The sequence below is a fragment of the Rattus rattus genome, chromosome 11, assembly GCF_011064425.1.
Source record: "Rattus rattus isolate New Zealand chromosome 11, Rrattus_CSIRO_v1, whole genome shotgun sequence".
NCBI classification, from domain to species: Eukaryota; Metazoa; Chordata; class Mammalia; order Rodentia; family Muridae; genus Rattus; species Rattus rattus.
The window spans coordinates 55,467,754-55,480,393 of NC_046164.1; positions in this window are offsets into that span (position 1 = coordinate 55,467,754).

The following is a 12,640-nucleotide window of genomic DNA, read 5'->3' on the forward strand; positions in this document are numbered from 1 at the left end:
AAAGGCTCATATTTTGAGAAACATGCTCTCTATCCATATGGATGACCTTGAGTATATTCTTCTTCCCCTGTGCACCAGAGTTAATGTTACAATGTTACATTAACTATGACAAGGTGTCCAGACATTTAGCAAACATTAAGGAGTTTGGGTCAGGTAGGAAGATGTTAGTATTTGAATCAGTAGGCAAATAATGAATGTCTGTACTAAAAGTGGACTTGACTCAATGAATGGAAGACCTGTTCTTCATAGAGTTAGAGAAATTTGCAAATTCATTTGAAAAAACAAAAGAAAAAAACTCAGGATAACAAAACCAATTCTCAAAAATAAAAGAACTTCTGGAGGGAACATCATCACAAACCTCAAGTTGCATTACAGAGCAATAATGATAAAAAAACTGCATGATATTCATACAGAGACATGAGGGAGATCAATGGAACATAATTGAAGACCCAGATATGAACCCACACACCTATGGTTACTTGATCTTCGACAAAGGAGCTAAAACCATCCAGTGGAAAAAAGACAGCAAAGTGCTGGTTCAACTGAAGAAACAGCATGTAGAAGAATGCAAATTGATCCATTTTTGTCTCCTTGTACAAAGATCAAGTCCAAGTGGATCAAGAACCTCAAAATTAAACCAAATACACTGAATCCAATAGAAGAGAAACTGGGTAAGAGTACAAGGGAAATTTTCCTGTACAGATACCAATGGCTTATGCTCTAAGATCAAGAATCAACAAATGGGACCTCATAAAATTGCAAAGTTTCTGTAAGGCAAAGGACATTATCATTAGGACAAAAGGGCAACCAACAGAATGGGAAAAGATCTTTACCAAACCTACATTCAATAGAGGGCTAATACCTAATATATACAAAGAACTCAAGAAGTTAGACTCCAAAGAGCCAAATTACTCTATTAAAAACGGAGTACAGAACTAAACAAGAAGTTTTTGATTGTGGAATACTCAATGGCAGAGAAGCACCTAAAGAAATGTTCAACATCCTTAGTAACCAGGGAAATGCAAATCAAAACATCCCTGAGATTCCACCTCACATCACTCAGAATGGCTAAGATCAAAACTTCAAGTAACAACACATGATAGTAAGGATGTGGAGAAAGAGAAACACTCCTACATTGTTGGAGGGATTGCAAGCAAGTACAACCACTCTGGAAATCTGTCTGGAGGTTCCTCAGGAAATTGGACATTGTACTACCTGAGAACCCAGTTATACCACTCCTGGACATATACCCAAAAGATGTTCCAACATGTAACAAGGATACAAGTCCCACTATGTTCATAGAATCCTTATTTATTATATCCAGAAGCTGGAAACTACCCAGATGTCCCTCAACAAAGGTATGTAAACAGAAAATGTGGAACATTTACACAGTGGAGTACTACTCAGCTATTAAAAACAATGACTTCATGAAACCCTTAGGCAAGTGGACATAACTAGAAAATATCACTCTGAGTGAGATAACCCAGTCACAAAAGAACACACATGCTACACACTAACTGATAAGTGGATATTAGCCCAAAACCTCGGAATACCCATGATACAATTAACAGACAATATGAAGCTCTAGAAGAAAGAAGACCAAAATGTGGAGGCTTCAGTCCTTCTTAGAAGAGGGAACAAAATACTAACAGGAGGTAGAGGGTGGGTAGCACTTGTGAGGAGGAGAGGAGGGGGAGGGAAGCAGCGGGCAGGATCAGGTATGGGAGTATACAATATCAGGAATTTGAACAGAGGTGTGTAGCCATGGGGGATAGGGAACTGGGTGTGGCCACCAGAAAGTCCCAGATGCCAGGAAAGCAAGAGGCTCCCAGGACCCAACAGGGATGAGATTAGCTGAAACTCCCAAGAAATGGGGAGAAGAACCAGTAGAAATCATATCTAGAGGTTAGGCAAGGCCTCCAGTTGGGGGATAGGGTTACACACTCATCTCCAACCTTTTAACCCAGAATTGCTCCTGTCTAAAGAAAATATGGGGACAAAGTGTGGAGCAGACACTGAAGGAAATGCCATCCAGAGACTGCCATGACCTGGGGCATCTCATATACAGAAACCAAACCCAGACACTATTGTGGATGTCAAGAAGTGCTTGTTGACAGTAGCCTGATATAGCTGTTTACTGAGAGGCTCTGCCAGAACCTAACAAATACAGATGTTCACAGCCAACCACTAGGCTGAGCATGGGGACTCCAATGGAGGAGTTAGAGAAAGGACTAAAGGAACTGAGGGGATTTGCAACCTCATAAGAACAACAATATCAACCAAACAGAACCCCCAGAGTTCACAGGGACTAAATTACTATCAAAGAGTACACATGGGGGAACCCATGACTCCAGGTGCATATGTAGCAAATGATGGCCTTGCTGGGCACCAATGGGAGGAGAGGCCCTTTGTCCTATGAAGGCTCAATGCCCCAGAGTACGGCAATTCCAGGCTGGTAAGATGGGAGTGGGTAGGTGGGTGAGGGAACACCCTCATAGAAGCAGGGGGAGGAAAATAGAATAAGGGGTTTGCAGAGGGGAAACTGTGAACAGGGTAACATATGAATTGTAAATAAAAAATATATCCATTAAAAATGGGAAAAAAAGAGAATAACCAGAAACTCTCCCAATCCAGTTGCTAAGCTGAGGTGCTAGTCTCTTTTTGGCTTTCAGAGTCAGGCGAAAATATAAATTTAATAGGTCTCAAGAGTTTGCCAACTTTATAAATTCATACTTAAACCGTTGACTTTCCTTGTTATCGGGCCTTTTGACTTGGCATACACTGTACCATGGGATCTTTAGTGTCTTGACACTGAAGGTCTTTGGTTCGTCAGCCCTCTCTGTGGTGTAAGCTGATTTCTTTTTTTTTTTTCTTTTTTTTTCTTCTTTTCCTTTTTTTTCCTTTCTTTTTTCTTTTTTTTCAGAGTGGGGACCGAACCCAGGGCCTGCACTGGCTAGGCAAGCGCCTACCACTGAGCTAAATCCCCAACTTTAAGCTGATTTCTTTGGTTGATGGATGGTAGATTGGTTGATGTTCCTCCTATTGTACCTCTTTCTCTGGTGAGCTCTGATTAGTAAAGAAAGCACCAGTGCCATAATTTATAAAGTAGAGATTATCAATACGATAAGGATTCAGTGAGTAAATAAGAGCAACTGCCACATAGTAGGCATTCATATGAGTATGTGTGTCCCTGTAAGTTGACTGACTGAAATACTAGCCAGTAGAAATAAAATAGAGGGCCGACTTTCTAGTAGACACTCTTTCTGCCTCCAGTCTTTAATAGACTCTATTAATATCTATCAAACATTCCTGGGAATGGTAATATAAAGCCATCCTTGCTCTATATGCAGCAGCCTAATGAGCCAGCTTCTCCCAGTGAGACAATAATTTACTCAAAGTGCCCACAGTGGCTCTAGCTAGTTAAGACAGCTTTCCAAATTGACCAGTTCTTGCACAAAGAGCCTGCTGTTATTATGTTACCCTTTCTGTGTGATTTGTACAACAAAGCTTTATGCAGGATAAACCAATGTGATACCTGCCCTCCAGGACTTTGCACTGCAGGGGCTTCAGTGGCAGCTTCAAACCCCGGGAAATTAGGCAGTCATTTCTAGCTCCAGGCCAGTGGGGTTTTCCCAAACTATAGCAGTGTCAGATCTAGCCATGCATATCCATTCCTTGGGGAGGGACCGGAGGAAGGACGACATTGGGCAATTTCTCAAGCTCCATTTCTCAGTAAAATGTCTCAATATTTGTGCACAGAGGAGCTTTTTTATGTCGGCCAATCCACATGATGATGTATGTCACTTAGCAGTGATGGAAGGCCCAAACGCAGAAGCCATTTTTTGGAGTCAAGGATTGCAGCCCCAAAGCTAATTTGGCAGGAGAGATATTTATGATCTTAACAATAACACCAAAGGCTCTTCATCTCCTCCTCTGAGGTTGGTCAGTGCTGTGGACACGGAAGTATGTTTCCTTCACCAGAGTTTAATGTTTGGAACATGTTAGACAGATTTTTAGAGACAAGTGACTGAATAAGACGACACCAAAACATTACAGGTAGAGAGAAACACTCTTAGAAAGCAAAAGCAAGAATTGTCTGGCCTTTTACAATCCTAACAAGTCAAGTGACCTTGGACAAGTCACTTCAATCTTCAGAGATGAAAACTGTGGCCTGACAAATGGGTTAGCACCATCCCACCTTAACAGAGGAAAGCGTTCAAGAAAGAGCACATATCCATGCTGGCATTTCTACAGTTTGTGCTTTTGATTGAGGGTCATGGCGAATAGGATCAGCATTGGTGTGCTAATGTTTGAAAGTTTCCCTTTCAAAAATGCTTTCAAAAGCTTCCCAGTTACATTATCTAAGTGAGCACGTACAGCATTTCCCTTAAAGAAGCCAGGCAGGGTCATATTTCCTACTTCACAGTTGAACTTGGAACCTCCCGAAGAATAAACAGCTTCCGGGTTGTAATGCAAATAAAGCCTCTGGTCAGAGTCACATGACCTGTCTCAGCTTTTCTGTCTCTTATCTCTTTCCTACTGGTCTCTCTCCAATGCTTCTTTCAGGTCTCTGTTCCGATGCCAACTTTCAAGAAAAGCTTCTCCCATCTTTCTTGATGAAACAACATCCATCTAGCCTTCCCTCTCTGGCTTCCTTCTTTCTCCTTCATGATGAACTTATCACTTTGAGTTTGTTCATGGCTTGGTTTCATGCTCACTGAAAAGTCAACTGTGGTAGGCATTTGGCCAGCTCTAGTTCCTCAAGCTCACCATAGTGCCTGGTCAGTAGTAGGCTCTCGATCAATAATTGTTAGATAACAAATGGACAAATGAAATGAAGCAAAGAAGTCACTGGGGATTTTGAATTTTATCTTTGAAAAATGGAAGGTGTCCCTACCCTCTAATAGGTTGGGTTTTGGTTCATTTCCTCAGATGTCTTGCTTGAAGTTTATCTGATATATATTCTTATCCTACTTCCTCAAGGAAAAAAAATGCAGTTCTTTGACACAATTTGAACCTTTTCCCCCATTTTATCACATGGAAAAATTCTATTTTCATTGCCTGGGATCTATAGGAGTGGCCCATCAGGCAGAAAATTGAATGATCAATGGTTCCTTAATACAGCTCAACCATGAAATGTCATTTGTAAAAAGCTGAATTCCCAGACCCTCTTCTTACCAATCTTGAATTCATGGAATCTATGATGGAACAAAAGCTTTTCAGCATCCATACTTTGTCCAGTTTTCCTTCTTTGGAGAAGCCAACCACCACATAGTTCTGCCTGGAAAGATTTCCTATGCTTTGGCAGTGTAGAGTGGAATTTGAGCAAGGGCCAAGACTATTATTGTGTTAGGACCACAAGAACAACATGGGAGGCATGAAGCACAATTTCAATGACAGGTGACCACAGAGACTTCTCCTTAAATGGATGAAGGACAAAGATCAAGCACATATATTTTTCTGATCCCAAGGATTCCCCTTCAGTCATTGTACTAGGATTACAGTGAAGCTCTAGATTTCTATGAACCGAGCAATAAAAATAGTGTAACCTAAGCCGAGATTGGGAAAGAAAGGCAAAACTATATCTCACTGCATTGAGCCATACAATGCTTGTTGCAGAAGTTATCCATAATACAATCAACCTAAGCAGATATGTATTGAGACTATGTTAATTTTTTCAAACGTAAGCTGTAGCCAAGATGAAGTCATCACCCCCTACAAATTTATATAGAAATGTGACAAAAACATGTGCCAAGCATTACAGAGAAAGGATTAAAGTCACAAGGGGATAAACTCTGATAAAATATCACACTCAGTTATATGATAAAGATCATTTGAGGATAAAACAAAGAATGAATGAAAATTGCTAGGAAAAGATGGAAAGAGAAAAAGAATATAGAAGGGATTAAAAAGCAGCAGAGATTATTTATCTAAACATAAAATTTAGGATTTAAGAAAATGAAGGTCTAAAAAAGAAAAAAGAACAATGTTACTTTGGATTTTTTTCTGGTCATGGACAGTATAGTGGGAATATGTATGCCAAAGTTAACATTCAAATAACTGAGCAAATGCAAAGTGAAAAACTTCCCAGGCATGGTGGGATTTTCTTGTGAGCCCAATTCTTAAAGACAGGAAGGCTGAAGCAGGAGAATCTTAGTTCAAAGGCACCCTGACATACAAAGCAAGTCTAAGGCCAGCCTGGGTTACACAGTCTTAGCTCTTGAAAACAACCTAGGACCAACTCTATGGTAGAGTTCATTAAAAATCTCAAGGCCCTGAGCTGCAAAACAGTAGATCAGTAAATAAACAACGACATTAACAATAAAGTAGATACAGTTGACTTGACAGCTATGCTGGAATGAAGACTATATAGAAAATAACGGCCTGACATGACCTTTACTGGGAAGTAGCATGGAGAAATGGGAAGGTGTGGCTTCCTTGTAGAGGTTATCTAAACATGGGTCTACCTACACAAATAGAGGAATTCTGTGACGTACTACCTATGGAGCATTTAAATGGTGCTATTCACTCTATCTTAATCTGTGGAACTCAGTCCAGTTCTAAATGTATTAAAAAAGAAAACTCTAAGGAATGAAACCTAAGGCTAATTTTATTTGTACTTGGAGAATAAAGAAATAACATGCATTAAAACAATTTTCAAATGTTGATATGAACAAAATATGCTCCATTATTTTTTTAAGCTCAAATGACCATTGAACTGCCTTTAAAACAATGGTGAAGTTGACAGTTAAATGAAGGTTTTAAGTCATGATTAAATCTGCATTTATCTTGTTTCATGTTAAAATGAGGTTAACTAATGTTTGTCCAGGGACTAAGCCACTACCTAAAGACTTGACCCTGGAACCTCATAGGTAGCAATGAATATCTGTAAGAGCACCAGTACACTTGAACTAGACTGTTGGGGAGGGTGGGGAGGAACACCCATAAGGAAGGGGGGGGGAGGAAGGGGATGTTTGCCAAAGTACTTACTGTTAATAAAAAAAAAATTAGAAAAAAAAATGGGGTTAACTTGTTTGTTATTCCCTTGAAACTCGGATATCTGATGGCAGTACACTTTGTGAGTTATTGCATTAAGAACTTATGAATCTCTTCTCAACCTTGCATGTGGATGATTTATAGATAGATGTAAAGTGGAAAGGCTGGCTTAGAGAGAGTGAAGGAACGAGTCGTAGTCCACATGGACAGACACAAAAACTAAATCATACTAACACAGAGAAGATTAAAGCCCTGGATGGGTTAGGAGAGGTTAATCAGGATGTGTTCTCACTCTAGAAAAGAAAAAGCAAGTGTAGAATAATTGATAGCCTCAGGACAAATGCAAAAGCTAGGGGAAAAAGAACTGGACAACAAAATAGCACACACATGCCCGCATGCGGGCACGCACTCACACACACACACACACACACACATACACACACACGTATCTTCATTAAGGAAATGTTTATGCAATAGTTTTAAGAAAAGGCTCCTGGAACAGACAAAAGAAAAGAAAAAAGAAAAGAAAAAAGCAAAGCCCAAGAAAACAAGACAGCGCACTTTATTCTAGGCATTTTAATTTTCTTCTCAATCACTCCAAGAGCTGTCTTGTCTCCCCTTCTCAAGCTTCTCTTTATCTCTTTTCTATACTCAAGCTATATTGGAATAACCTTGATCTTGTAAGTTGATTTCTGAATGTGTTTTCAAAGTAGGTTTGTCGTCAGCACTTAGAGGGAGGTTTATCTGCTTTGTGCCAGACAAGCTGTTTGATCAAGTCATTTAATATCACATATTTGGGATACAGGCAAAATGAGTAGCCAAGATCAAATGGAGCTTTGCACCTGAAGTGAGCTGACCTCTAAGGAAAGGCAACGTCCTCTTTTATTTGGGAGTTGAATGGGAGGGCTGTTTTACACCTATTTTCATGTTTTACTTCCAAGATTATTTGAGCGGGTGTCATAAAAATCAATTAAATTAAATGTTCTCCGAAAAACAAAACAAAAATAAATGTTCTTACAGCAAAATAGAAGTATGAATATTGAATGTATCTTTAACCACGAGAGTTACAAAAGACCCAAGCCAAGCAATTCGTTTGTTGCCAACAGTAGGTTAACATAAATACTTTTTTTTATAAGTAATACAGTATCTGATACAGAAACATCATATTTCTGTACAGTATGCTTTGAAAGGATTATTGCATCCTAGGTTTCTTTGAGCAATGACTCTGGCAATGGTCATCACAACTTAAAGTATTGTGTTATTAAGTAGGATACAAATGGCAAAATCAACTCCATCTATAGGTTATCTAACCTGACTTCTGAATAAGGTATGATATTAATGGTGTTATTTGTTTAGGAGTAGATGAGATCATAACTCAAAGTATGTGTATGCAGAGAGTATCTTGAAGGAGTTATTCAACAGAACTAGAACAGGAAAGACAAACATGAAAACTGAACTTTGTGTAAGGAACTTGGATTAAAGCTTGCTTCCTGTGTCTTAGTTAGACCTCCTCTATCCCCACTGTTCCCTTCTCAATTTGTGATGCTGTGACTTTGATGTCCTCCAAAGGCTAATATGGGAAAGGCCACCAGCTTCTGACATTATTTAGGGGTAGTAGGTAGGGCTAAGAGGTAGGGCCTAGTAGAAGGGGGTTTGGTCAATGTGTATATGGCCTTGAAGTGAATATGAGGTCTTCGGCCATTTCTGTCTCTGTCTATGCTTCTTGGCTACCGTGAGATGAGAAGTGGTCTTATCTGCATGTTCCTAGCCATGATGTCCTGCGTGATCAGAAGCATAGAGTCAAAAGATAAAATAGTGAGTCACAGTTAGTCTTCCTTGTCATAAATTGCTTACCTCAGCTATTTTGTCACAATGATGGCCAACTAGAACAAACACTCAAACGTTTGTAGTTTCAAAGTTATACTTGCAGTTTGGGGAAGTATGGACAGGCTGGCTCATCTTTCTACATAGGAAGCCAGTACAAAACTGTGCAATTTTGTCCAGTGATTTACATTCATAGGGAAGCACCTTTGTTCACTGCCACTTAAATAATCTCATTCACAAAATCATTAGCAGAGACAACTTAATATTAAAACTGATATAGAAAATGTAATACTTAAAATGATGGACCAAAGATTTAAAATCCTTCTTTCTTCAGGAGCTGAAGCTTTAATTACATAACCAGTATATCTTACAGAGAAACATGGCATCAATAAAGAAGAATAATATCCCTGTGCGTATCTATTTCCTTCAAAATACCGATCCTTTTTATTACTAATAATTTCCTCTGGTATTCATGAAGTAGAAACTAATTAAACCCTTCTGAGATAGTCACTATGCAGCTTCAAACATTATTATCTATACTTCCTTTTCAAGACATGCATAAAGAATATTTTAAGTTTCTATCAGAATAATAATACATTGTCAGTCTAACATTTTTAGACTAACATAAAATATATTGCATGTTAAATTTCAAGTTCTAGCAATAAATATGATCAACCTTTAAATTCAACAGGTATAAAGGTCTGGAGCTAGAAGGAATTTCCAGGAGCTAAGGCCTAGGCTTACTTCAAACATGAATAATGTGGTGAATGGTTCCAATTAGATGTAGAAATAGGACAGGAAATTAAGACTTCAGATTTTCAGTACACAGCTTTTCCTAATCTATTATCCTTCTTCCTGTGCCTTTTCCATACAAAATTATTTGGGTGGAGTGTTGACATAGTCAATGATTTGTCAATGATCATACTAGTCATGAACATAACTAAGAGAAATATGATATATCCATATATTCTATTTTAAAAGACCAGTTGTTGTATAATAGAATCCATGTCTAATCCATTAGAATACTTCCTGGTGAACAACTTGTCTACATAGACAAGTAGGGTGAAAACTAACATTATCAACAATATCATCCCTCAGCATTCATGTTTCTTTCACTTAAAGCAACCTAAGAAGCCAGAGCTTGGGTTGGAAGGGGTTCAGTAGCAATCCATAAAGTGTGGGGTTCTGGTTCATCATTTGGCCCTACCTTGAGTAGTAACTTCCCTTAGATTCCTTGACAATATACACACATATGTACAGAACAAGGCATGCAATCAAGCTCCGCACAGAATTACTTACTCATGATGCAGCTGAAACAAATCTCTGAAGACTCAAAACTCCTTCCAACAGAAAATGGAATGACTATTACTTTAAATAAGTCATTAACCAGGAGCAAGGATGAGGTGTAAATAAAGCTGACTCCCCTGAGAGATGACTCTCTTTGGATATTGATGCCCTCTTTGGATTATCAACAGCTTAGTGTGAGAAAGGAACTTTGTTATTGTATTTCATTAATATTTAAAAGAAAAAGGCTTCCTTTTTCTTCAGAAGAAATAATACTCCATCTTTAACTATTCAAAATAACTGCCGACTCATCCATGAAATAATGATCAGGAGTTATTTTTATGAACATACAATAAAATAAACCCTCGGCTTCTTTGCCTGTAAATGAGACTTGGCATCCCAGTCTCTTCACTCAGAAGCTCTGTGGACACTTCCCATGCTTCAATAACCACCTTGCCAGCCGTTCACATTGCTCAGATCTCCATAGCAATAATAAAAGTAGACAATCATAGTAACATATTTTACTCATATCCAATTTCTGTGCTTCATTTTCATGTACCGAAATAAAAATTAAAGAATCAATATGTCCCATATCCCCTAAATATTCTTAACCCTAAATATATAAATGTATATGTGTGTTAATTTTTAACATATTAGTAAAGTCTAAAATTGCATAGTAAATTAAACATTAAATACCACTTAGGCACTGTACTTCTGCTCCTCTTTAAATGCATCTGGCAAGGATTTAAATTAGATTTAATAAAAGAGTTATTATATTATTTACTTGATTATAAATAGGCAAATGAAAATATCATGCTATAAATACTTTGATAATTAAATACTAGCTGACATATGGAGGCTTATTTCAGTACAGCTATATGTTTATTAAGATGTATGACTCCAAACTCAATAACCATATCCTCAATAATCTATTGATACTTAATAGCTAACCACCACATTATATTTGAGGCCCTGTATTTACATGCATTCTTTCCATTGAATGTTAGCTTAAAACTAATTATTAGTTGCCTATTTACTGAGACTCAACTAGCTAAGAGATATTCATCTTAATAAAAAGGTTGTTATGCCCCAATAGATATTCATAATAATCAGTTTATATTTAATTATCATATAATAACTCCCTCATTAAACCTAAATTAAATCCTTATTTGAAATACTCAAGTTAAAGCACAACTAAAAAATATGGCGGTAGAAAAAAACAACATTGCACTGCTGCATTGTTTGTAGAAGCCATTCCTCCCCATCCAAGATGGAATATTCCCCACCACGAAAGGCTGGTGAGAGTACCCTGGAAGTCTTATGTACAGAACACACACAAACAGGTCAAGTTTGTAAGTTAGCAACATTTTATACTAGACCACATTTCACATTGTTTCAGAAATTGCTGAACTCTGATAAAGTAGGAACTACGTGAAATACTAAGGCACCTAATGTCTCTAACAAGGTGAAATCTGCGGAGATAAAGAGAGCTTTGCAGGGGCATGCTTCCTTCTTCTCTGCAGATGTCTTTCCATCCTTTCCTGCTCTGCTACAGAAACCAGAAACTCCCTTCAATAGAGCCAATCATTATACTCTGTCTCCAGCCTTCTGGAGTCTGGTTGGGTTTTGCCAGTTGACTGTGTCATCAGGAGATCCAAGCAGAGGTTGTACAGAGACGTTGGGTCCTCCCACTCTCCATCTTGCTTGCTAAGCTGTGGTTCAGTCACCATGTTTAAAGGAAGCCACAGACTCTGTGGGCTCCTTAGCTTCTTGTTTTTATAGGACTCTACAGTGGTCCCTTCTCCTTATCTCTATGTATGTACATGATACTATAGTATATATATATATATATATATATATATATATATATATATTCTGGCATATATACATATATAGCACTTATATATGAATATAAACATTACATTGAAATCCATTACTTTGCATCTTATTTTGAAAATTAATTACATAATAATTTAAAATATTGAAAACATATCCAAAGTAAAAAGAGTAGGAAAAAAAGGAAAGCCAATAAAATAAGAACTACAGCCACAGCAAAAAGTGACTTATTTTATAATATATTTTCATTGGATTCCAATAAGTTTTGATGTTAGGCTATTTATTTTTATACATTAAGTCTGCTAAAATGAAAAAAAAATGAAAATTTGAGGTCTCTTCACTAATGTACATTGTAAATAAAAGAGCTGTCTGCTATAAAACACTCCCTCCTATAAATGGCTGTATACACAGGATTGAAATAATGGCAGTAACAATAGAAATGTTAACATAGAACGGAAGATTTCTTAAAGTCTCAAGATTACACAAAGAACAACAGTCAACTCATGGCTGCCAGGGAGCTTCTCCCGGGGGGGGGGGGGTTGTTTGGTGCAGAGTAGTCATTCCTGAAACACAAACAACGGTTTCAGCAAGGGGTTTGTGTGTGTGTGTGTGTGTGTGTGTGTGTGTGTGTGTGTGTGTGTTTGATTGCATATATATATGCAATCTTCATAAAGAGAAAGAAGCTAACACTTTCAGGTGG